At 42.6% G+C, this 27,932-nt stretch overlaps 1 long non-coding RNA gene across 2 annotated transcripts in view; it reads left to right on the forward strand.

The window, feature by feature from the left end:
* Nucleotides 1-27,932, forward strand: part of LOC118887903 — a 298,244-nt gene that overhangs the window by 11,129 nt on the left and 259,183 nt on the right. The window lies entirely within an intron of this gene.

The following is a 27,932-nucleotide window of genomic DNA, read 5'->3' on the forward strand; positions in this document are numbered from 1 at the left end:
CTCTTTAGTGATCTTTTAAATCAGTTAAGAGAAGAAAAATATGTAATTATACTGTCTTTTATCATTACCTACTTAATTACCTTTACTGGAGTTCGTGTGTGTATTCAAATTGCTGTCTTGTGTCACTTCCTTTCAGCCTAATGAACTTCTTTTAGTATTTCTTGTAAGGCAGATCTGCTAGGAGGGGATTCTCTCCGTTTTCATTTACTTGGGAATGCTTTTATTTCGAAAGACAGCTCTGCAGGATGCAGGACTCTCTCAGCACTTTCACACGTCTTCTCACTGCCTGCGGGCCTCCACTGTTCCTGATGAGACGTCAGCTGTAGTCTTGGTGGGCTTCCCTCATACTCCACAAGTCACTTCTCCCTTGCTGCTTTCCGATTTTGTCACTTTCAAAATTTTGACTATAATATGTCTGAGTGTGGATCTCTTTGTGTTTATCCTCGTTGGAGTTTGTTAAGCATTCCGGGTGTGTAGGTTAGTGTTTTTCATCAGCTTGGGGAAGTTGTCAGCCATGACTTCTTTGAGTGTTTTTTCTGCCCCTTTCTCCCTCTTCTACTTCTGGTATTCCCATTGTGACACTTAACAGTGGCCTATCTTTTTCTGAGGTTCTGTTCATTTTTCTTCATTCTTCTCTCTTTCAGTTCTTCAGACCAGATAATCTCTGTCACTCTATCTTCAAGTTTGCTGATTCCTTCTTCTGACAACTCAAATCCACGGTGCAGCCCCCTAATGAGTTTTTCATTTTGGTTACTGTACTTTTCAACTCGAAAATATCCACTTTAAAAAAATGTTTTAATTGTGGTTAAAATAAACATAAAATTTACCATTTAACAATTTTTAAGTGTATAGTTCAGTGACATTAAGTACATTCACATTATTGTGCAAACATCCCAATCATCCATCTACAGAACTTTTCATCTCAAACAGAAACCCATTAAACAATAATTTTCCATTCTCCCTGGCAACCACCATTTTACCTTCTGTCTCTATGAATTTAACCACTCTATCATATGAGTGACATTATACAGTATTTGTCTTTTTGTGACTGTCTTAATTTCACTTAGCATAATGTCTTCAAAGTTCACCCATGTTGTAGTATGTGTCAGAATTTCCTTCGTTTTTTAGGCTGAGTAATAGTCCATTGTATGTATACACCACATTTTGTTTATCCATTCATCTGCTGATAGACCTCTGGGTTGCTTCTACCTCTTGGCTATTGTGAATAATGGTATTAAAATGGGTGTACAAATACCTCTTCAGGTCCCTGCTTTCAATTCTTTCGGGTATACACCCAGAAGTGGGATTGCTGGGTCGTATGGTGATTCTGGTTTTAATTTTTTGAGGAACTGCCGTACTATTTTGTACCGCAGCTGCACCATTGTATATTCCCACCAGCAGTGCACAAAGGTTCCAATTTCTCCACATGCTCACCAACACATTATTTTCTATTTTATTTTGTTTTTTAATAGTAGCCATCCTAATGGGTGTGAGGTGATATGTCTCACTGTGATTTTGATTTTCATTTCTCTAATGATTAGTGATGGTGAGCATCTTTTCATGTGCTTGCTGGCCATTTGGAAATCTTCTTTGGAGAAATGTCTATTTAAGCCCTTTGCCCATTTCTGAACCAAGCTGTTTTTTGCTGTTGTTGTAGGAGTTTTTTACACATTTATATTTTGGATAATAACCCTTTATCAGATACGTGATTTACAAATGCTTTCTCCCATTCTGTAGGTTGGCTTTTCACTCTATTGATTGCGTCTTTCGATGTGCAGAAGCTTTTAATTTTGATGTAGTCCAATTTATCTGTCCTTACTTTTGCTGCTTTTGCTTTTGGTGTCATATCTACATTTGGTTCTTTTTTTTTTTTTTATCATTTCTATCTCTTTAAGAATACTCTCTATGCGATGAGTCACTGCTCCCACACCTTCCTTTAATTCTTTAAGAATGGTTTCTTTTAGTTTTTGAACTAAGAAAATAAAATAATAGCTTCTTTGAAGTCTTTGTCTGCTAAGTTCAGTAACTGGGCCCCTCCAAAAGCAGTCTCTACTGCCCAGTTTCTCTAACATGTCCCATAATTTTCTGTTGAAAAATGGACATTTTAGATAATATATTGTAGCAACTCTGGTTACTGGTTACTCCCTCCCCACCAGAGGTTTGTTGTTGTTATTTGGTTGTTTGTTTACTTGGCTGGACTAATTCTGTGGAAGTCTACTTTCCCTACAGGGTACAGCTGTTGATGTCCCTGCTCAGATATTTCTCCCTTTTATATACTTCAGTCTGGCTTGCTAGGGATCACCCTTGGGACAGCATAAGACACTTACTGGTCAAAGGTTGTGCTTAAGTCCCCTTAGCTAGTTAGATTTTCACCCTCTACCATGACGTTTGGGGCTTAGAGACTACTTTCACAGTTCAGAGAGCAAGGGGTGGAGGGAAGGTCTGAATATAAAGGAGCTGCACAAGAGTTGGAATTATTATGTATCCTGGCTGTGCTGGTGGCCATAAAAACCTAGCATGTGTAAAACCTCATACCACTGTACACCAGAAAAAGTGAATTTTACTGTACATAAATTTTTAAGTGACTGGATTTGCCTTTTAAGAAAAGATACCTCTACACCGGTACTGCTCTTACACAGCTGGATCCAATTTGATCACTTGGGTTCTTAAAAGTTCAGTACTTAATATTTAATAAGGGGACAGAAAACAAAATCTTTCTTATTATACTACTGCCTACTGGGGGTCATTTCTTCTCAGAACACAATACAAACTAAACTTAAAAAACCACATCCTTGGGCTTCCCTCGTGGCGCAGTGGTTGAGAGTCTGCCTGCCAATGCAGGGGACACGGGTTCGTGCCCTGGTCTGGGAGGATCCCACATGCCGCGGAGCAACTGGGCCCGTGAGCCGCAATTACTGAGCTTGCGCGTCTGGAGCCTGTGCTCCGCAACAAGGGGGGGCCGCGATAGTGAGAGGCCCGCGCACCGCGATGAGGAGTGGCCCCCGCTTGCCACAACTGGAGAAAGCCCTCGCACAGAAACGAAGACCCAACACAGCCATAAATAAATAAAAATAAATAAATAAATTTAAAAAAAAAAAACCACATCCTTCTAATGCTAAATAGTTAGTATGATAAGGTCAAGCTTTTATACCTGACCAAAGAAGTCTCTTCTGGATTAGGCGTCGTCATTTTTCTTTAAGTAAAAATTCTGAATTTCCTTAATTGTTACTGACAAGGCCCACAGAGCCTGAAGACACTATGACTTAAAGATCAAGGAAAAATCAAACGAATGTAAACAAAAGTAGAGATGGCAAAAATCAGGCCTGACAGACGAGGTGTGAGGCTGGACGCACTGCCTGCCGGGTCCCCAGGGATCCTCAAGTCTGCACAGCAGGCTGAGGCACAGAGTGACAGAACAACTCAGCGAGCCTCTCTTCCCGCTCCGGCCGCCACTTTAATTTCAGGTCAAGTTGAAAGCAATCCCTCTTTTTTTTTTTTTTTTTAAACCTTTATGATAGTAGATGAGCTCATTTATAACTCCCAACCACCTCGCTACGTTGAGTACATCCGTACCCTCTCATTTTTGCTTTTAATCTTCAGAGTAAAGGCAAAAACAAAACAAAAAGGGAATGAACAAACAAAAAAAACAAAAAGGAAGGAAATAAACTCAGTCCAAATTTTTAAGCCAAGATTCATTCTCCTCTTGCTCTTACAAAAGCCACCCTTTCCCTCGACAGCCACCAGTTTCCTGCCTTTTCTAAGGTAGCTTATAGTTTCACGAAATACTTTTATCTGCTTTATCCCTTTTATTTTTTTTATTTTTATTTTTTATAAATTTATTTATTTATTTTTGGCTGTGTTGGATCTTCGTTGCTGCGCGCGGGCTTTCTCTAGTTGTGGCGAGCAGGGGCTACTCTTCGTTGTGGTGCGCGGGCTTCTCATTGCGGTGGCTTCTCTTGTTGCAGAGCACGGGCTCTAGGCACACGGGCTTCAGTAGTTGTGGCGCACGGGCTTAGCTGCTCCGCGGCATGTGGGATCTTTCCAGACCAGGGCTCGAACCTGTGTCCCCTGCATTGGCAGATGGATTTTTAATCACTGCGCCTCCAGGGAAGTCCCTGCTTTATCCCTTTTAAAAAGATGCTCTCTTTCTTCCTTCGTGCCACTCAACTGGCAAAGCCTTCTATCAATCAAACTGTGACCACCTGCTTATTCATCTTGATACACATCTGTGCTCTCACTGTGTGCGGATAGCTCTGTGTCTCACTGAAGTTGGAACCGCTTGGTGGCAAGGATGTGCGGAAGTGGTCTCCACAGTCCTCACTGGGAACAGGGTTCCATCCACTGACTATCTGACTATCTGGGTTAAACCGTTCACCCACTGCTCTTTTCCCCTCCCCTGCCCAGAGAAAGTGAAGATAAACCCATGGGGGATGTGTCTTTACTTCCTCGGGGAGGCAAGAGTGTGGAGAAGGATTACGAGATGATTCCTACTGTATAAGTGCAGGAGAAAGAGACAAAGATGATGAAGAAAGGAAAGAGAGGATGAGGAGAAGAACGCTCCTTGTAAGGATGAAAACAGTAGGAAGGAAACTTGAAAAACCAGCTTTCTCAGTTCTCAGGATTCCAGGAAACACTCCTGATGAGTAACAAAGGTTCTGAACCAAAGACTAGGTCAAAACATGGTTGTACAGGATCCTAGATTCCTTCTGGTTTCTCAAGGCTCTTTGGCTTTAAATTAAGCTTAAGGTATCAGTCCTCTTGACAGTGGATTCAACTGAATCTCAGTCCAGACCTCTGTCTTCAAGTGAACCTGGGGATGGATCCACTCATTTGGGCCGAGGCTTAGGAATAGATGAAATGAGGGACCCTTTACATAACCATCAAAACGACTTACCCTCTCGACTCACCATACAAAGCGGGTAGAAAGGGAGGTCTCCTGCTTCTGCTCAAGACTTTCTTAAATCAACGGCCACCCGTACCAAAGCAGCTCCCCAAAACAGCCTTCTGATTAAGGCCACAAGGACATCCTGGCAGCGTGTGGCAGAAGTAACTGAGACAGCCGGTGCTCTCCTACAGGGCCATCACTCACCTCAGTAAACGCTGCTGAGACACACGCAGATACCACACAGCTAAGTACTGTGGAAACACTACCCGAGCCCCCAGCACATGGTTCCACCACCCACTACTCTGGATCCACGATCCAGAAGGATGGCCCCTGACAAAACTTAAGTGGGTAATCGTAACACTAGGCATACCATTTTAATGACTTTTTAAAATATGCTGGATTCCCCAGCTCCCTGTCTTCGCTCTCCACAAAACACTGAACCTGAGACCCTGGCCAATTTGACATTCATGTGAGAGTTCACGGAACCTCCAGAGCACCCAGTAGTGACGGCAGACCCCTGCTGAATGCCCTTCACACTGCAGAATTAACAGGATCAACCTTCACTGGTAATTGCTACACATCAGCCTATGTGGGCCTCTTCCCAAGAAACAAGATCTCAAGTCTCTGCCTTACAGTTTTCCATTGTAAAAATAATATGCGTGCATATAAAATTTTTGGTAAATATGGAAAAGGAGAAAGTAAGGCAAGGAACAATGCTCCTAGCCCACCACTGCAAAATGACCATTGTTTTTGTGTATACTTTGATGCACTAGTTTTATCCACAGGGGTAGGCATTAATCATGTAAGCCACTGGGAGGCCACTGGTGAATTAAATAAAATATAGAAGTCAAAATAAAAATGAGTTACAGGGCTTCCCTGGTGGCACAGTGGTTAAGAATCTGCCTGCCAATGCAGGGGACACGGGTTCGATCCCTGGTCCAGGAAGATCCCACATGCCGTGGAGCAACTAAGCCCGTGCGCCACAACTACTGAGCCCGTGCTCTACAGCCCGCGAGCCACAAGTACTGAGCCCACGTGCCACAACTACTGAAGCCCGTGTGTCTAGAGCCCGTGCTCTGCAACGAGAAGCCACCACAATAAGAAGCCTGTGCACTGCAACGAAGAGTAGCCCCCGCTCACTGCAACTGGAGAAAGCCCGCGCGCAGCAACAAAGACCCAACGCAGCCAAAAATAAATAAATAAATAAATTTATTAAAAAGAAATTAATTATAATAGTTCCTTTTTGAAAAGAAAGTTTTTCATTATTACATAAGTAATATATGCTCGTTGAAGAAAGAAAGTCTAAAATACAGGTAACCAAAAGGCCAGGGGAAAATCATGCATGAGCTCATTTCCTACAGATAACTATTGTTATATTTGGTGCACTGCATTCTTTTTTTATGTACATATAAATGCCTTCCTTTTAAAACAGGAATTAAAGCCATTAGCTCATTTAAAAATGCCTTCCATTCAAAAAATGAGGTGATACACGTTTTCTGTAACCTGCTAGTTTTACTCCATGTACATCCAACATCATCATTTCAAACGGCTGCAGTGTGTTGCATTATATGGCAACACCATAAATTATTTAACCTGTACCTTACTTGGTTGTCTCTGGGGATCTTTTATTGAATTATTAGGTGAGTAATTCTTGTGTAGTCTAATAACCAGCTAAGGAGTTTTTTTTCCTCTCCTTTCGAAGACATTAAATTTTTTGACTCAACAACTACCATGAGACAAAGTTAATCCCAAACCATTTAACCACTCTCATTTTTAAAAAAATTTTTTATATTAATTAATTAATTAATCTTCGGCTGCGCTGGGTCTTTATTGCTGCGCACGGGGTTTCTCTAGTTGTGGCGAGCAGGGGCTACTCTTCGTTGCGGTGCACGGGCTTCTCATTGCGGTGGCTTCCCTTGTTGCGGAGCACAGGCTCTCGGCGCACAGGCTTCAGTAGTTGTGGCACGTGGGTTCAGTAGTTGTGGCATGCAGGCTCAGCAGCTGTGGCTCACGGGCTCTAGAGCACAGGCTCAGTAGTTGTGGTGCATGGGCTTAGTTGCTCCGCGGCATGTGGGATCGTCCCGGACCATCGCTCGAACCCGTGTCCCCTGCATTGGCAGGCAGACTCTTAAACCACTGCGCCACCAGGGAAGTCCCACCACTCTTTTTTTTTTTTTTTTTTTAATTAATAGACTTTTACTTTTTTTTTTTTTTAAGTATTTGTTTTATTTATTTATTTATGGCTGTGTTGGGTCTTCATTTCTGTGCGAGGGCTTTCTCTAGTTGCGGCAAGCGGGGGCCACTCTTCATCGCGGTGCGCCGGCCTTTCATTGTCACGGCCTCTTTGTTGCGGGGCACACGCTCCAGACGCGCAGGCTCAGTAACTGTGGCTCACGGGCCTAGTTGCTCCGCGGCATGTGGGATCTTCCCAGACCAGGGCTCGAACCCGTGTCCCCTGCATTGGCAGGCAGATTCTCAACCACTGCGCCACCAGGGAAGCCCCCACCACTCATTTTTAATGACACATCTGTGGACTAGATATGACTGATTTTAGAAACAAAATTACTTTTGCCAGGGCGAAATACCGAAGAAGACTCTTTTGTCACTTCTCTTTGTACAGAAATGAAAATAGCCTTTTGCCTGCTACCATGAAGAACCAAATCAAGCAGCCATTTGGATTTCCTCTACTGGATATATAGTTATTGAGCGTTCAGGGGTTTTAAAGATAGTATTTTCTATTCAGAGACTGATCCAGGGCGTTAGAAGTCAGTCGTCTCTGCTCTCTGAATCACTAAGACAAACCTGTCTTCTCTGTGTGCAACCACCACAGGGACCAGGTCTCACATACTCTGTGCGTGGACACAGATGTAGAACGTGACAGTACACGCGGCCTCATGTCTGAGAAGTCAGTTTTTTCCAACATAACGAGGTCTGAAGACTCAGTGACAGCCTTGGAATACTCACCTGCCACCTTCACCCTCTGCCTCCCATGACAAGGCAAACGAGTCTATGCCAGACTGCCCTCACTTGAAGGAATGTTGAATACTCTGCAAATGTGTGATAAAGAACAGCTATAAAAGCTAAGGATGCCACTATCCCCGTTCCCAGCGCTGAGCTCTGAGGGCCTCAGAGCCGGGCCAAGGCAGGACGTGGCCTCTCTGGGGACAACAGTGCGATCCTGGTGCGACACTTTCTAGGCAGCACTGGCAAAACATGTCCTCAGAGAACCCTTTCTTCACTCTGATCACAGGAAGCTCTGATTGTCCTAAACGCTATACAAAGTGTAACACACACACTCTCCGTAGTTTGTTTTCAACCCCAGACAACTCCTTCAAGCAAAAGTACAAAGGAAAAATACACAAAAGGGCAAAGACAACTAAAGTAAGATGCATTTTTATTATGTGCAAAATGGGGGGCTGCGGGGGGAGGAGAGGGACTCAGGAGTAAGTACCTGGACTGGGGAGGGTCAGAACTGCCAGCTGCCCGATTCGAGATCATTAATTACACGGGCAAGGGCAGAGCACCTGTGGCCTTGGACGGTGCAACGGAATAATTCACTAGGTATTTGTGTTAAGTGCCTACTAGGTGTCCTGTTGGTTGTTTGCTGCGGATACAAAACAACAGGATAAACAGGTCCCTATCCTCCGGCTCTAAGGGAGACCCACTACCACAATATATTTAGGTCCCCCTGTCCCCAGCTTCCAGGTGGCAGGTGGAACTCCCCGTGCAGGCACGAGGGATGGCATCCTGCAGGCGGAAGGGACAGAGTTGGGAAGATGGGGTGGCATCACACTGCCCCTGTCCCCACGCTTCTTCTGAAATGGGGAAGAGCCCCCCTGAAATGGGGACTGTCACAGCAGTCTGCGGCACAGAGGGGTCACGGGCCAACATCAAGGGGCTCCCTATTTTCACAGCTGCCCAAACCTGCCCCCAGGTGGCTGCTGAGAAGTCACACGGGGAGCAGACAGTCTATTTAATGACACTGTGATAGAGCAAAAGCAGGAGATATAACACAGTATGACTTCTATCACAATATCTCATCTGCTCCTCATCTGAAATGGGCACTGTCTTAACTACTGAGTTCAGAAAAGTAATTGCAAAATTCTCCTGGGTAATTATTAGTCTTCTCTCGGTGACAGAGGAAATCCAGAGCAAAGTTAGGGCTAGAGGGGGCTGTGACAGGTCATTTAACTCCTGACTTCAGACAGAATATTGAAGACACTGCAAACAAATATAAACCCATTTTTAGATGACTTCAGGAAAAACGTTTCTATTTTCCAGTACCCAAATTCCCCATTTTGTAATACTCTTCTTTGTACCTCATCTAGTGGTCCTCCAGCTTCATCCGAGTCACTTGGGGGGTGAGCTAAAACACAGATTGCTGGGTCCCACCTGCACAGTTTCTGAATCAACAGGTCTTGGGTGGGGCCTGAGAATGTGCATTTCTCACAAGCTCCCAGGTGGTACTGATGCTGAGGGTACTAGGACCACACATTGAGGACCACGGTTCTAACCTAACCCTTACTGGACCGAACCCTTACATCCTCAATAGAACTGGATACTAGTTGGCCATCATCCCCTGGTCCAGAGGCACACAGATACTGGAATAACAATTCAAGAGTCCCCTGGTCATTTTTTTCCCTTCAGCCTAAATAATAGACGTTCCCTAACCTCTTATTATAGGCATCATTTTTCAACCCTTTAATCATTTTTGAGGTTCTCTGTTGGGATCTCTCCAAGTCCCTTTTAGTTGTGGAGCCGTGAACAAGACCCGGAACCTTAGTCAGAGATGGGATGAGGTTGACTATAAAGGGAAAATGACTCACAGATTCATACCACATCCTCCTTTTATTAATCTCCTATACCCGAGCTTGCCTTGTTAGCTGCCTCTGATTCCTGTCCTTCTGACACCGTTCTGGGCTGCAGTAATGCTGAGCTGACCTTCGAAACGCCTTTCTTCAGAGAAGCTCAGAGCACTTCTCTAACTAATACAACTGTTGACTCGACATCCCCAACAAGATTGGGGATGAAGTAACTTGTTCAATCGTGTATCAGTTTAAGAGGGAGAGAAAATCGGGAACCCAAATGCAGGTTTCTATCCAGACATCACTCTGTGGAGAAAGATGCTCCTTACTTTTATGCGGTATCAAGTTTCCTCCTTTATAGACTAATTAACAGTCCCTTTCCAGGTGCAGGTGAAACTCCTGATCTCCTTCCCTGTGTGGGGAATCGTGCCAGAGACCTGGGGCTGTGGATCGGGCCCTGGGGGCCATCCCACTCTTACCTCCATCACTTCCCCAGCTGCTGGAAGAGACAGGGAAGCAGGGCCCCATGGCACTGCCGGCTGCCCGAATCCTACAAGGCGGAAGCCCAGATGGACTGAAAGCAGCCCACGGGTGACCCCCGACCCTCCCCATTTGTCTTCCTTTCCTTCCTTCTATTCCTTGCTCTGCAGGTTTACTCAGTGTGCAAGTCACGGCCCAGGCTCTGTCCCGCCTAATTTGAGCATGTGGGCTCTTTGAGAGTAGGAACTATGCTTTCTTTGTGCATTGTATGGCTCTGGGGGTGCTTAATACAGGCTAAATAGTAACAGCCGTCCCAGCATTTCCAGAAGCAATCGGCATTCCTGCCGAGGACCAGATCCTATTACCATACACTTGTGCCCAAGACAGGCAGCGCTGAAGACACCCCTCCGCTCACTGCTCCTTTCATCCGGAACTCAATGTATCAAATCCTATTCCTGCAAGAGTTCCTTCTGAAAGAGAACATTCTAGAAGTGTGATCACCGAGCACATGCATTAGGCTCCCAACCAAAAGGCAACCTGTTAGATAATGTAAGTCTAGCCACACAGTTACCTACTAAAAACCGCATGTGGATGAAGGGGAGCCAGAGAAAAGGTTCCTCTCCACTTCCCTGAAAACCCCGCAAAGCTTCAGAGCAGACGGCTCTTGTCTAGGAATGACGTCACAGTAAAAGAAATCTACTGCGATCAGGAGTTACTCTGTCAGAGCCTCTGGGGCTGTAACTATTTTAAGAGGGAGAGGACTAGGACAGGAGGGCAGGCTGCCAGGGAGAGCAGCTTAAACAGCGCTGGAGGACACACCTGCACCAAGTTAAGTGCAGGAGGGCTACGGGAGGCTCAGGCGTGCCCGGCACGTGGCCGAAACCACTGGTCCTGGGCTCCTTCCACAGCCCACAAAGCTGCCCACGTTTCTCAGCATCTGGACCCCCTGTTGGTGACTCTAGGTTGAGCTCATTGTGATTGGTCACGGCCAAGGTCACAAGTAGTCAACAGAGCCTCTTCTCAGGAGGGCACCGAGACCACTGTCCCTTTACCAGGCACCCGGCGTGAACAGCAGGAGGAGAATCGCGGCTCCAGCAAACAGGAGAAATTCCCACCCTGACACTGACATCACCTCCTGGCCTAGGTCACTCTCTCAAAGCGCATAAATCACAAAAACAAACACTCGGAAAGTGTCTACAAGCATTTTAGTAACTCCTCCTAAAAGAACATATGCTTCCTTGTAGTAAAAACACCTTTGGAAACTTCTCTCTGTTAAATTAAAAACATGGATAGGGCTTCCCTGGTGGCGCAGTCGTTGAGAATCCGCCTGCCAATGCAGGGGACACGGGTTCGAGCCCTGGTCTGGGAAGATCCCACATGCCGCGGAGCAACTAGGCCCGTGAGCCACAATTACTGAGCCTGCACGTCTGGAGCCTGTGCTCCGCAACAAGAGAGGCCGCGATAGTGAGAGGCCCGCGCACCGCGATGAAGAGTGGGCCCCGCTTGCCGCAACTGGAGAAAGCCCTCGCACAGAAACGAAGACCCAACACAGCCAAAAATAAATAAATAAATTTATTTAAAAAAACAAAAAACAAAAAAACAAAAAAAAAACATGGATAAATCTTAAACAGCTTTTCTTTTTTGCAGGACTAAACGACAATTGAGCGGATGAATAATAGCTTGAAAAGGATCTAATACCCAACCACAGTATACCTCTAAAAACACTCCACTGAGACTCTGATGGTGCCTTATTTACAGTCAAAAGTAAGAACAGTTACTCTCTTTGGATAAAAGTATATATTCTGCAGAATATCCTGGAACAAAGTCCCTTTAACTGCTGAAGATGACATTACAGACTTTTCTGTTATAATTACAATGAATCTGGATGGCAAATTTCTCTTCTACTCAATAAAAAGACTTAAGTTTAAAAAAAAGGTTTATTTCTAAAAATAGCCCAAGAACTCAGTTCTATTTTCCCCATCTTACATTCTTTTCCTACTAAATGTACCACTGAAACATTTCCTTTCATTGTTGGCACCTTGGGTTGTTCGGATTTAAAATCAGACAATACATAGTAACAAAGAAGTCTTTAAATACAGCTTTCCAAATGGAAAATGGCATCTGAGGGCAACCCTTCCTCCGGGCCCACAGATGATGGAGCCCTAAAGCCTGGGAGCAGCTACTACCCCCTGTTAGAACTGTTTCATTAAAATCAACATTCCCAGGGGGGAGATAATCCACGTATTAATTGATAAAGAAATTCCTGCCAGGTTCTGTGTTATAAGCAAGTTGTTTGGCATGAAGTCCGAGTCTTCTGAATTGAAACACACTTCAAACTAAGAAAGGTGATGCAGACTTAATTGAAAATATTCTACATTAAAATCTTTAGTTTTCTTCAGTCCAAATTTAAGTTGGCGACTTGTTACGTTAAGAGCAGTTAAGATTAGGGAATTCTTCCAGAAGATAATTTCAATTACTTTCCAAAAGCTTCCTCCTAAATTCATTTTATTTTTTAAGGGCTTCTCTTTAGGAGTATATGGATTTAAACACCAAATCCTCCTTTGACAAAAACTGTCCATCTACACAGTTTACAAAATTACATTTGACACTCCCATTATTTCTGCACATAAACTTGTAGCTCACAGTAAGTGTAACAGGAATCCACTTTCAACACTTTTTTTTCCCCTCTAAGAGTTAGGTTACCTAAAGCTCAATGACACACCATTCCATTAATCAAATATTTGAGCAGATAAAGTATGTAACAATCCACAGACTGCTTTTGCAAAGATAAAAATAGTAAGAATCACATACTTTCTCTTGGGAAAATGGAGTAAGGCAGGTTTCTTGCATTAGGATACCTTTAAGGAAAGCCCTTTCACCACCATTCTTAGAAGCCTCTAAAGTGCCCACCCCAGAGCTCCCAGTTTTCCCAAGAGATAAAAAAATTACTATGATAGCAACATTAGGAAGATTTAAGGAGAAAAGGACAAAGAGAAATCTGAAAGATTCACCCAGTACTCACAAGTACTTTCAAAGGAAATCGGGGCTGCAATTCTTCAAAGACTGCTCTCTGCGTATCACCAACAACCTGAGTCTAAAATAGACGCCTCTCACATGGGGCGGAGAAGTCACATTTCAGCTTGCTAACTTCTACTTGGGTAAACAGGTTTACAACTCATAGAACAAGCCCTGGCTAAAATTAACTGCACGGGTGCAGCGGGCAGGAACTCGCTGATCTGCATCATGCGTGTGGGGATTTATTCGCTGGGACAACATTGGTGTCCTCTTAATGGGAGATCTGGCCAAGGGGCGTGCCCTGGGGAACAATACGGAGCATCATGATTATGCTAATTATTGAGTTCAGTCCCATGGTGCTATCTCCTTTTACGCTGTTTTCCTGTTTTCGCAAGTACTGACAGAGGGAGCGAGAGTAAGCTCTTTTTCACAGCAGGCGTTCACTTGATTTTTAAGCACTTTCAAATCAGACAAAACTTTGGCAACAAGGTGGCAGTGCTGTATGCTCTTCACAAGGAAAAACCAAGTCAAGGGATATTCTGTCAGATTATTTACACAGCATGACTAGACGTGGTACTACGTGAAATTAAACAGGCATCAAAGACACATACCAGTAAGTCTACCAACAAAGGGCGGTAAATGAAAGCTCTTTTCTTGATATATAATGAACGAATTTCATTTGCTTTCTGGCTTTGTCTTCTGCACCTCCCAAGGAGTCGCTATGAGGATACAGGTTCACTAATAAATTACAGCTGAGAACAAATATCTCAAATATTTGCAAAAGGCATCGTCCTTAGCAAGAAGCATGTTGAAGTGTATTTAACTGCCTTGCCTGGTTGTCTGGAACTGGTAAGTTGTCCTTTATAGGTGACAGACCAGCTATCAATCGTGTTGAAGCTCAAGTTGACAGTTAAAGACCCCAAGTACATAGCTGATATTCAAAAGAAAATTAGAAGTAACACGGAACTTTCTTTGAAAAATAGAAATTGCCTTAATAAGTACAACTTGGATCAAAGACACAGAACTGCTTATCTACTCAAGATGGTTCAGACTAGTTTGTGTAGATTTTTAAGTTCTTATGACATATTTTGCTCTTACTGGACACTTTATGAGAGCTATCCAGGCACACTACGAACATCAATCAAATCTCCAAACATCTCTGGGAGATGTCATTTTCCCATTTTGTTTTTTAAACAGACGGGTAAACAGGGAAATTCAATGCCTTGTCCAGCGCTTCTCACTGAATCAACACGGGATTATTCCACCCCTGCTCCTAACCTCTCTATGACATGTCTTCCATGTTAACTATTCAGCTATAATCCTACAAATCTTTTCAGAGCTGTTTGTTTTCCCAATTTTAAAATGTCGTATGTCAGTTTAGATTTCAAGAGATTTATTCTGCTCAGCTCCCAAATCCCAGGTCTGAGCTCTGAGGCTCACACCCCAACTCCCTGGTACAGGCAGGTGACATGGACCCCTAAGGCCTGGCTGTGTCCTTATGAAGCACTGGCCACCTGTGGCACGCCACCCAAAGCGGCGAACGGGTTGGTTTTCACTGGCCTGAGCTGGCAGCCACCAGCACAATCCCCCTCCCGGCTGTTTACAAAAACTGCTGCTGCCAGTCTGGGCGTCCACCCCCAGGCCCAGCCTTCGGCGGCCACAGCCAGCACGAGCTCACCCCCGTGAGATGGTAGCTGCCCTGCACTCACCGTCCCAACCCCAGTCGCTGGAGTGGGCCCCCCACTCTGCGCCCAAAGGAAAGAACTTATCGAAGATGGCTGACCTCTGATTAACATGGTCAGTTCTCAGTGATCCACAGCGAACTGACTCTGGAATTCTTCATGCCAAAGGAGGACATCAAGAGGCTATTTTTGACACAATTATCCTTATCCTATTATGTCATAGTTCAGTCAAAGAGTTTCTAAGCCAAAACAGTATTTCTAGCCTAAACTGAATAAAAGAAAAAAGCCAATACACCATAAATACTTATGCATAGGATCTGGCATCGGAGAGGGCCAAGATGATGGACCCACATCCCTTACACTGAAGGCAGGGGACGCCGAGCAGTTTTCCAGTTCCTCACGTGTCAAATATGCTGAGTATGACCCCACTGTTGCTTTCAACAGAGGCCACACCTGTTCCAAAATGCAAGAACGAAAACATTCCAAAGAAAATAGTGTATCCTCCAATGTACGAGTCACCCTGCTGTTTCCTTTTCATTAGTGAAAAGAATGTGAGAGCCAACTGTACTCTTGTTCCAGGCATACCTGTGACAGTAGAGAAAAATCTCTGTGCCTCATTTTAAAGCGAGGTAAAGCCTCCCGTTCGCTGTCATGAACTGTGGGTGGCAGGGATGAGGCAGAGGCAGAGCTATGCGCATGGGGGCCAGTGCCGAGGGGCTCTTCAGTCCGACAGACCCATGAAATCCAGACAAAGACAACTGTTCTGACGAACTCACGTTCCTGGACTGGCCTGGATAACGACCCTCCGGAGCAGATACCTCTATAATTTAAAATTTCCTAGTCACATTAAAAAAGTAAAAATAAACAGGTGAAAGTAATTTTAATAATATTTTTACTTAACTCAATACATCCAAGATGCTGTCATTTCAACATGTAATGAATATAAAGATCGCCAGTGAGAGGGTGGGAGAAATGGAAAGCTGAGGAACTCAGACAAACAGGAAGAAAATGACTCAGAAAAGAGAAAGGACTAAAAGGAGGACAAACAGACCAAAAGTAGGAGAGATGAAAAGAAGAAAAGCGTTTCTCCCTGGGCATGGAATCGAGTTATAGAATCCTGTAACAAATACTGTTCCCGGAATACTGGAATGTTGCCGTTCCGGGACGTGCTTCTGAGGATACAGAAAGGAAACACAAGGTCTCTATGTCAAGGAGCTCACGGCTGAGTGAGAGGGACGGACCCCCCAGCCCCAACCTGGCAAATACACGGTTCTGCTAAATAGGGCGATGCAGTTATGTGCCGTGGGCCGTGGGAGCACAGGGAGGGGGGCAGCTTCATTTTTAAATGAAGGTTATTTCTAATGAAATTTTTTTATTGAAGTATAGTTGACTTTCAATTTTGTGTTAGTTTCAAGTGTATCGCAAAGTGATTCAGTTATATACATATATATATTTCTTTTTCAGATTCTTTTCCCATATAGGTTTTTACAAAATATTGAGTAGAGTTCCCTGTGCTCTACAGTAGGTCCTTGTTGTTTATCTACTTTATATATTGCAGTGTGTGCATGTTACTCCCAAATTCCTAATTTATCCACCCCCACTGAAATTTTAAATATATGTCCTAGAATATTTCAGGATTCTGAATTTTATTTTGGAATCTAGAAGAGTCATAGATAGATTACTCCAAAATATTTAAAAATGACATCTGGAACCAGCAGTAAAGTTTCCCCTCTGAGTTATTTATCATCTTCAAATTACACCTGGTTATTTGACCTAACTAGTGAAGGTACAGGGCAGGGAAAAAGTAAGAAGGGGAAAAAATTCACATCTCACCACGGTCCCCAGTTTTTCGGAGGATGAAATAAAGTATTCAAAGGCTTCGTGCTGAAAAAAACATCCCCAGCCCACTGGGGAGAAAGTCTTCTTTGGACCATAGCTGGGGAATCAGTAAGACCTGGTTCAAAAGGCAGCCCCACCCCCCAGCAGTATGACCCCAGGCAGCTCAGTGGGCCTGTGAGTCTGCTTCCTCGCCACCCATAAAACAAAGGCGATGGTGCGACATCAAGGGGCAGCGTGAGGACTCCGGGCCGGCCAGGCACCCGGTCAGGCACGGCCACGCACGCGCTCTCAGTAAGCCACTGCGCCTTTAGGGTCGCACCCTTCCCACCTGCAGTGCAGTCCTCGCTGAAGATCGGTTTGGGATGTCACTGAGTAAGGATGAAAGCCTCCCTACTTTCATACTTCAAAGCTTCAAAAAAGACAAAGTTGAAAGGGGCTTCAAACAATTGTTAAGTATTTCAGGGAAGCCAGGGTCTGCAAACTGTCTCTGAAAACCCTGTAGCCTGGACAGCCTGCTCAGTTCTCCTCTATTAGAGCAGCTCAGGCTGCAAGCCTAAGGCTGGATCAGAATTTAGGGACCCTGACCAACAGTATGCACACATTTCATATCTGGTAGGTGGTGCAGTAATAGCCCCCTATCTGTTCCTGCCTCCCTGTATCCACACCCTGGGGGAGCCCCTGACCACACTGACCCTGGGCTTGGCCTGCAGACATCACCCAAACACTTAAGTGCGGGCCCAGGGGAGCCTGCCCCGTCCTGCTGCACTTCGGAGCCCTGAGACCACCACCTGGAGACTCCCAGCTAGCCTTCTGAGGATGAGACCACGTGGAGCACAGACTTGCCCTCTGCCACTGAAGCCCCATCCCGGGCACCCCGACGGGCCAGGAGGCCATCCCAGGCCATGCGGCCCCAGCCAAGCCACCAGCTATCTGCAAAGACCAGCCGGGCTAGCTCCCACCAGAAGAGCCACCCGGGTGACCTCCCGAACTGTGAGACAGAAGGTTTCCTTTTCCCAGCTGCTAGAATTAGGTGGCTTGTTATATAGCAAAAGCTCACAAATATACAATCTTCAAAAGGTCTGTAATAGTCCATCCCTTTACTTCCAAACGAAATCCTTTAAGACTAATCTACGTCTATCTTACTCTTAAAAATTCACAATTCTAGCTTTAAAAAAATCCACAATTCTGATTACTACATTTACTTTGTCATCTCCACTATCACGTTAATCAAACTAAAATGAAATAGTGATATGGTCTGATGATAAAATTGCTAAAATGTAAGTGCTCTATTTATTTCATCCTATAATTAGAAACAAATATAAGTGGCCTTCGATGCTACAACTCTCTGTGCTAAAGTAATGACTTCTCCATCCTGGCCTTCAGAGTGATTACATGGGCAGAGTTCATAGCCTTTCAGTCTGTCTTAATACTTCAGAAATGGATTAAGAGTACCATTTACACACACATGAGCAGAGAAATCCGACTCAAAGAATAAACCACTTTTTCTTCAGCATTTTATGCAAGCTAAAAATATATATACACATAGTAGCAAGTTCAAGACAGTTCTTTTTTAAGCCTTTGATAAACAGCTAATTCTGCATAATTTATAACATAATTATATCAGGACTATGAAAATAAAGGCAGCATTATTATTGCTGTTGTTTGAATACTTATTTTAACAGAGTTAATTTTTTAAGTATCTTAGAAGTCTCTGGGGAAAATTTATCCTCACCATACATTCCTAATAGTCATCCATCTAACAAACACTTGTTAAACAACTGCTTCCTGCCACTAAGAAACTCCCAAGCATTTGTAAGATTTGAACAAACAGCAGGCTGCCCAAGACTATAGCAGAAAATGGTGTTAGTGACAGTTCTACCTTCAAGAGGCTTATAATCTGATAGGAGACATGACAGTATATATATAAACTTTCTACCATATAAGAGGGTAATCAGTAAGCATCCCAAAGGGTAAAAATCCTTTCCAATAGGAATCTAAGAAAAGAAGAGGCTTCTAGTTGGGTTAGTCAATAAAGGCATCTTGGAGAAAGTGGCATGTGAATTGAGCCTCTGCCTGCTGATAAGCTTTCAACAGTAAAAGGAGTGTAAAGAACATTATACAGAACCAACAACATGAGCAAAGACGGAGAAAAAGGAAGGCTGTGATGCATGTCTGTAGAATGTATGTCTGGGAAATGGATTTCAGCTCTATCAATTAATAGCTGTTTAGACCACTAATAAAGTTCCTTAATTTCTCCAAGTTTATGCTTGTAAAGTGTCCAATGATCGTATGGAGTCCAGAGCAAGACTGCCCGGGTTCCTTCTAGTTTCATCACTTAATAGTTCTTGACCCTGGGCAATTACTCTTTCTGTGTCTCAGTTTCATCATCTTTAAAATGGGCATAACAATATACAAATTTCATAGGGTGATTATGAAGATTAAATGAGTTTATATTTGTAAAGCATGCAGAACAGTACCTGGTGCTTAATATATAAATATTTTGTTAAATTAACAAACTCACGTTTATGCATACATAGCAAGATAGATAGATAGTTAGATAGCTAGACCAATAGACAGATGTGTATCAATACAGAAATACAGATATAGCTGTATCACCAAGGACAGAACGTGTATGTAGTAGGTGCTAGATATATTTAATTTTTTCCTTCATCTGAAGTTCACAGAGCACTGTACTAGAACACAAGGGTCAGCCATGTTTTCCCGTGCCTCAACATTAGCCTCCACTCAGAAGATCAGAGACTGTCCCTCCTCTTCTCTCTTGGGGCAACGGTTGTGCACATGAGATGCTAGGTTTAAACTGCTAGACAGACACAGCACGGCTGCCAGATTCAAACAAAGCTGTACTAATGTCTCATGTAATAAATGTACCTTCATTGGAAAAATTAGCATAGGCTCATTAAGTACAATCAGAACCTCTATAATTTATTAGTATTCAGGCTAATCTAAAACAAGAAACCTTAAATGTACTGCAATTTGAGATTTCAGGGGGAAAAAAATAGACTTAAAGCCACATAATTCAAAAGGTAGGTTAATGAAATCTTACTAATTCCAGTCTAATTTGGCTTCAAGTAGTTATATATCCAAACTGAAAACACTTTTAAATGCAGTTTTATTACTTGAACCTATTAACAAATATTAAACTGAGTTCCCTCTGTTTTTAAGATAAAAATACAGATTATACTAAAAAAAATAATACTGCTAAAAGTACTTGAAAATATTCTGCTGTGTTGAAATAAGTAAAAACTTCCTGCAATCTTACACTATTTGTCTCAAAACCTCTTTTTCATAGATAATGCAGCAGTAAAAATTTCACCCACCACAGATCAAACTGTATTGTCAATTCCGCACTGGTGAACAGAATGTGAATTAACAAGTTATGCTGAACTGCTAATCGTAAATGCCCACTTCTCAGTTGACTCCATCCAATTATAGGAAAACTATTAAGAATCAGGCAACAAGCTATTAACCTCCAAAACCTTCTGGAACATTAGCACTCAGTATTCATTTCTGTTATTTCAGCCACGCTCTTTCACAAGCAATTAAGCCAACTTCAACAGCTCCTACAATCTCTTTCAGGGTAAGGACTAAAAGAGGGCTGTAGGTGAGCTCTTTAATACAGCCGGGCTGCTGGGTTCATTCGAATCCCAACTTCACTACCTACTAGCTTAGCAACCATAGGCAAGTTAACAGACTGTTGTAAAAATGAGTCAATGGACATACAACACTCAGAACAGTACTTGGCATGGATTTTTTAAAAAATATTTATTTTACCTATGTAAAATAATGATGAAGGGGAATTCCTGTTTGAACCACCTGTACATAGTAGAGAATCTACTTTGGGGCTCTGGGTTTTTACAGGAAACTTGCAGGGTAAAGCTGAAAGGACCCTCATAATAGCAGCCCAAGGCTGCCAGTTTTACTAATAATAATTTCAAGTAAGTTCTCATGGCTCCTGTGTTCCATTCTCAAGTCGCCGAGCATTCGTAAGATGCCTAAGTGTGTGGGAAAACACGACACTTGGTACCAGTTTACCAAGACAGTTGGGAAATCAAGGATTTGCTTTCTAACTTTTAACAGTTTTGTTGTAAACGGATGTGGTCTGTTCTCAACCAGACACACTGAGAAGTGGTCACTTCAAAATCACTTCACTTACCACTTCAGTGGTAAGCAGTTCAAAATCAACCTCAAATTAGAAGAGCTGAAATATTCATAAGAGATTCTAACTTCACTTGGCTACAAGAATCCGGTAGGTGGCTGGTTTCAATAGGGGGACAGAGCCTAGTCTCTTGAGATAAATGTACATGATTCTATCTCTTGAGCACTGTATATTTCATTTTAAAAAGTGCTCCAATGAGGGCTCATTTTTCAGAATATCAGCAATAAACAAGAAAACAGAAGGATTAACAACTCAGCTCTTAAAACTGTAATAGCCCAGACATTATAATAATCCAAGAGGCCATTCTCAGAAACACAGAGACCAGTTCCTTTACACAGACCCTGGTTCACCAAAAGAAGCGTGGACAAACGGTACCAGGGTATTGGGGTTGATTGTAGACTGTGAAACAGGAGACAATTACCCATTTTAGACCTTAGTGCTCACATTGTAAGACTCGGTTTCTTCTTTTTCTTGACATTCTCTTCCTGTCTCTCTAATTGCCAGGAAAGGGTACATTTCCCAGTTCTTTGAGTCAGATCTGTTTTTTAAAAAATGCTCCTAAAAAATAACTAAAAATTATTCTTTTTAGTTTCACTAATTAAGATCCTTTCATGTCAACTACATTGAAAGGAGGAGTTCTTGATAAATCCAGATTTCTTTAAGGCTTAACATGGGGAATACAGCCAATATTTTATAATAACTATAAATGAAGCATAACCTTTAAAAATTGTGAATCACTATATTGTAGACCTGTAACTTATAAAACATTGTACAACTATACTTCAATTTTAAAAAGTAAAAAAAAACCCCTCTTTTTAAATAAGATGATGGACACGTAAAAGAGTAGCATATTAATAAATTCCAACTAACACTGTGATTTTGAATAAGAAAATTCTTGTTATTATTCAACTCTAAGATATGATATTGGATTATAGGATAATAAACAGCCAGTTAGACAAAGGGTATTCTAGTTGTTCATACACAGCCTATCAGAAAAACATGCAAATCATGATGTTGGACTAGTACTTACTGTTCTTTGGGTAAAAGTGTTAAATAAGCCATATCTTCTCCTAAGAGTGTAGTGGTAGGCCAGTGTACAGGAAAAATAATTAAGATAAAACCCCGAACAATATCCAAAAGAATCTCTCTGAGATCATTCACTAAAGTAATTTCTTTCAAAATTTAATCCTGGGCACTGAAGAAAAGGAGGAATCAATCACATTTAAGTTATGATTCTTTAGAATGTGTTGGACAATTCTGAGACACACTGAGAAAAAAAAGTATTCACAACAGCCAAGAGAAGACGGCAGCTAAAACTTAAGGGTCAGAGATGAGATCAAAATTAGAAACATATAATGTCTGGAGAACCATCCATATAAGGGTATCTTTAAATCAGTAACTAAGTTAGGATAATCCACTAGGCAAAATAAACAGCTGCCATCATCGGAGTGGCTGATTCTTCATCTCTCATTCAGAAACCTCTGTACCATCTCAGGAGCCAAATATGACATGACTTTACGCTCAACAATGTTTGGAGCTATTGTCAAAGCTGGTCTCGACTTTCCTAGTCCCAGATGAGAAACTCATATACTTTGATCTTTCCGTTTTATAAAAGTACAAAAAAGCAACAGTAGAGGATGAACTTCTGCTGAGCCTTCCTCACCACATCTGGTACAGCACATTTACTTACACTCTCCAACCCCATGGACTTTCTGATTCCCCAGAGTAGGCTGCTTTCCCCTCTCATTTACTTATTTATCAGACTTTCAGGGAACTTGTTAAGCTGGTGCCAAGCATGAGAAAGGTGAAATAAATAAGGATCTTACCTTCTAGGAGTTCGGTGTGGTATGGAAGACGGACACAAATAATTGTAATACAGTGTAATGCCTATAACAGAAGTTTGCACAAAAGGAGGGTTGCAACTGTCTTTGGGACTTGGGGAGGGTCTGCGACGGAAATGACCAGGCAGAGAAAGAGCGAAAGGCATTTGAGGCAGAGCAATCAGTCCAGGCAAAAGCTCGGAGCATGTTCTGAGAATAGCAAAAACCATGTGCCCGGAGTGTAAGTGAAAGGATGTGAATGGGGGAAGAGGCAGAAGATTAGGCTGAAAAAGTCGACTGCTGTGGTCCCTATGCGCCATGCTAACTCGGTGGTCCACTGTCCTGTAGCCCTGAGGCTCTCAACTCTGGCTACACATTAAAATCTCCTGGGAAGATTTAAAACAAAATACTGATGTCTGGTATTTGTTAGTATCAATTAATTGGTCCAGGATGGGGACTGGGCATTGGTGTTTTTTAACAGTCTTCCCATGTGACTCTGTTATGTGGCTGGGGTGAGAACAGCCACTACAGGCAACAGGGAGTCAACACAACTGTATGCACAGGATGGGGGTGTAAGAACACTAAAAAAAAAATAATAATAATAACTGGGCAACAGTGTGAAGAGTAGATCAGAGGCACACAGACCAGGGGAGGAATGTCAATGACAGGTTACCGAATACAGTCGAGAGGTAAGAGTCTAAGCCAGTAGTTAGTAGTAACCTTTCCTGGGTCACTGACCTGTGTGAAAGTCAATGATAAAGGTTATATGCCTTCTCCTCAAGAAAAATGCACCTATATCAAAAAATAAACACATAATTTCAGGGGATTATGAACCTCTTTGAGCAGTGGACTCAAGTGAAGAAACCCTGACCTAAAAGCAGTGAATAGAAAGAGAAGAGAGAGACTTTTGAGGTAGAATCAATAGCATTGATGACTCCCAGGTGAGGGGAAGGAAAAGGGATTCAGGCTGACACCACCACTTCTAGCTTTAGAATTGTTAGTGATAAACATGTATTTGTGCACTTACTTAAGTGTCAGGAACAACACTAAGCACTTAACGTGTACTCCTCTCAGGGAATCTTCCCAATTCTAGAAGACAGATTGCAATCAGGTTCTTCACTGAAGAAACTGAGATTTAGAGACATTAAGGCGCTTGTCCAAGGTCATGCGGCATTAAGTGGTGGAGCAGGAATTCAATCCTCCAGAGCCTGCGGTGCTAACCTCTCCCCGGCACCTCTGGAGGGTGGAGAGGAGACAGGACAGAGCAGAAGTAGATTTAGGATGAGAGGAGGAAGGGGGAGGGGAGGGAACACACAAATTAGTTTTAGACAGGCTGTGTTCCAGATAGCACAAGACATATCAGTGGCACTATCTGCTACATCAGGAAAAAAAAAGAAAGGAGCTCAAGAGGGGACAGCAGAAGACATAGCAGTAGAATGTTTAGGGAGTCCTCTCCATGAGCTGGGCACCGTGCTAAGTGCTTCTCTCGGGGTGTAAGTGCTATCGTTACCTTCCCTCTACAAGGAAACAGACTTGGGAGATCAGGTCCCAGAGCCAGCAAGCGGTGGAGCCCATCTCCTTAAGCCCTAACCTAAACCTCTCTGGCGCCGTAACAAGGAATGGAACCCATGGTCGGAAGTGGCAGCAGCCCCCAAGCTGTTCTAAGACCACTAGTGTGAGATACAGGGTTTTTTATTTTTTGTTTTTTTAAAGCTTTATAATTAAAACAAACAAACAAACAAAAAAAACTTGACAGTATTTATCCATTTCCACAACTGAAAGGATTTTTATATTGTTTCAATTATTGAAGGGCGATAAGAGATATCCGTGTCTCACCCAAGTGAAATATCAGAGCTACATCTTCACAGGGCAGTATGCAGACTTGGGTGCAGGCCTGTGCAGACAACAAGCAAGACACAAATTCCAGGCAGTGTTATTATCATCTGAGTCAGGATTCAAAACAATTAGTCTAATGAAGATAGTGTCCTATGTTTCCGGAGGCCACAATGAAGCCAGGAAGTGGTGAAATTTCCTTTTTTACTCTCTTTTTGCAGCATGAAAAGAATGTGGCTTTTCTCCTCTCTAAAGAAACAAAAATAAAGTCTTAAACCACACACTACAGGCCTAGACTAGTTACTTCAGGTTTAACAGTGGAATAACTTATGTGCCGCAAGTTTCAGATAAAAACCTGTTATATTTCAACATTTCAGCACCTTTGAAACACCTGTACTGGCAATCATGTAGCCTTTGAGTTAAAACCATCCCCTCTATAAAAGTACTTTAAAAGAGCCTACAATATTATCCTAGAATTTTCTCCTGTTTTGGAATTCAAGCACCTGGGAGAAGAAACATGACAATCCAATTAAAAGGGTTTTGAAGTCCTATGGTACAACCTTTCACTTAGAGCAGGAATTCCTTCTACAGCCCCTGTCCTGGTCCCCCATCATAGGCTTGAAGTCATGACTCTCCAGGGCACCCACCCCATCACTGGGGAACTCTCACCAGAGCTGAGAGCAGGTCACGATCCTTTGCCTTGTGATGTCCACGCCTTCACATATTTACTGCGCACTTGTGCGTCCACACGCACCAGCTCTCCACACCACCTTCCGGTCCTGCCCGTCCCCAATGCACATCGCTCTTCAACACCCTCTCCTTCTGCTCCGACCACCCAACTCCTCCTCCGGTGCTTCCTCCCGTGACTGCACTTCTCAGCCCACCACCGGTCTCCCTCCCCTGCTAATGTCTCACCTAAGCATGGGTCACAGGAGTAAACACATTCACCAGGTGTGCTCTAACATCTATTTTCAGCAGCTGCATCACAGAGAGGCTCACAGAAGCCTGTGGCCAAATAAACTCATGGCTCGTTTTTGTCTCAGGTGCATGTGGGGCAGTCCTCAACTCCTGCAGATGGTTCATCCTGAGGCTACTTCATCTTGCTGGTTTTAGAACATTACCACCACCTATTCAGATTATTCTGAATCCAGTCTGCTACGTGTGGTATTAGTCATCTCTCCTAGGTTGATGTCAGCCTTCCTTGAGGCAACAGCCCTGTTGAAAATCTGATGAAAGCCAGAAAATGTACACAGTTTTGCAGTCAATATCAAATGATTCCTGGACCCCCATGAAGCCCATCCATTGGCCTGTTCAAGGTGAAACGTTAGGAATCCTAGGACCTATGAAAAACACCTATGGTCACTAGAATTCATTCAGATCCATTTCTAAAATAATTGATTCTGCTATCTAATGCCCAACTTAATACCCAGAAGAAGCCAATTAACTGGAATTCAACTGACCTTAACTCACTAATTCTATCAGAGAAGATATCCAGAAACTAAGAAATCTGCCCAAAACCAAACCACAGGTTTTAAGAATATTTTAGACACAAAAGCACAAGCACCTAAAGTTATACATACAAAGATACGTGTTGCGTCACTGTTTGTAGTGGCAAAAAAAAAGTGTGTGGGGAGGAACATCCTGAATATCCATCTGCAGGGAAATGGTTGAATAAATTATGGTATATTGAAAATTTTAATTCATTTTTTGGAAACAAGAGTTAGAGCTGATCTCTTGACCTGGAGAAATATCCATGATATATTAAGGAGAAAAAGCAAGCTTCAGAATAATATATTGAGTATGATCCTAGTTAAAAAGCAAAAAAACCCGACAAACCTTACATTCTTAAACATACTTTTCTGGATACAGGAAAAGGTGTGGAAGAATTCACATCTGTGAACATGGGTGGGGGATGAATTCTTTTTTTCTTTGTTCATCCTTGTATAATTTCACTTGTTACAAGCAAATGCTGCTTTTGCAAAGTAATAAATTTTAAAAAGAAAAGAAACTAAATAAAGCTGACAATAGGATCTATAAATAGACTCAGCTCTCTCATCCCAACACTCCAGGCAGGTTTTCTTTTTCTTTGGCTGCACCCCACGGCATGCAGGATTTTAGTTCCCGGATCAGGGATTGAACCCGTGCCCCGCGCAATGGAAGCGTGGAGTCTTAACCACTGGACCGCCAGGGAAGTCCCAGGCAGGTTTTCTAAATGCCTAATTTTTCCAAAAGATTCCCACCCACAGTATACCTTGGACGAAATCTAACTTCCTTTTTGACTTTTCAGTGATTCTGAGTTTTTCACTGTTTGGGGTACTTGATTCCATGTCACAGGCACTCTTCTGTAATACAGAGTAAAGCTGTGTTTTGTAGAGTAAATGTGTCCACAATTCACAAGTGTGATTATTTTCCCCCTTAGGAAAATACGCACCTCAGCAGAGCCGTAAATAAAAGAAAGGTATGCGGAATCCACATTAGTCCAATACGCAGGAGATGGATGCACGAAGCACAAACACTAGCAAATTCTAAGGTGAAGACATATGAGCAGAGATGCCATTCCTGTTGGTTCAGGGGTTCTCAACCTTGGCTAAACATCAGAATTACCTGGAAGCATTTTTTAAAACTACCATGCCTGGTAGCCACTTCCAGAGATTCTAAGTTAACTGGCCTGGGTGTAGGTACTTGTTTCGTTTTTAAAGCTAACTAGATAATTCAGACAGAGTTAAGAACCACTGCTTTTTACAGTTCATTCTCTTCCTTCCTTTCTTCCAATCTTTTACAAAGAGCTTTTTCTTTATCAGTTATTTTAAGGCTACATTTGGGAAAGCCAAAACCGATCAACCAGCTGACACTGTCCCCCGTCTATAATTCATATCGTCCTTATGTGGACTTTTGATGCCCAAATTAAATAAAGTTACGTAAATCCATGGCTACCACAATTAAGGACCCTTCACATGTCAAAAGAGTATTTGTAGCTTTACCTGAATAATAACTTATCATTTATTATAAACTTTGGAGAAAATGATTTTATGAAACATCTTAGGATGCCAATCATTATGTTGGAAAGCAAAAGTGCCAGCACTATTCTACCGATTATCTGAAATTTTGCCAGACATTAGTCAATTAATGGACTTCCTGGTTTTTTGCGCTACTCTAAGTATTTTTAAAAATTCAGCTCTACCACATCGCAGAAAATTGATAAAATGAAAAACCATTGCATGAACTATCTCCCTCATTCAAATTTAGTATCTGAGAACAATTATATGCCCAAGAAAATTTTTAATAAAGTATGAAAGGGGATTCATTAACAAAATGAAATATTTATTTAGTACATATCACATTACAGTACAAAAAAGACAGAATTCTATACTTTGGACGCATGCCGCAATTTATACA

This window comes from Balaenoptera musculus, chromosome 21, assembly GCF_009873245.2.
Source record: "Balaenoptera musculus isolate JJ_BM4_2016_0621 chromosome 21, mBalMus1.pri.v3, whole genome shotgun sequence".
Taxonomy (NCBI): domain Eukaryota; kingdom Metazoa; phylum Chordata; class Mammalia; order Artiodactyla; family Balaenopteridae; genus Balaenoptera; species Balaenoptera musculus.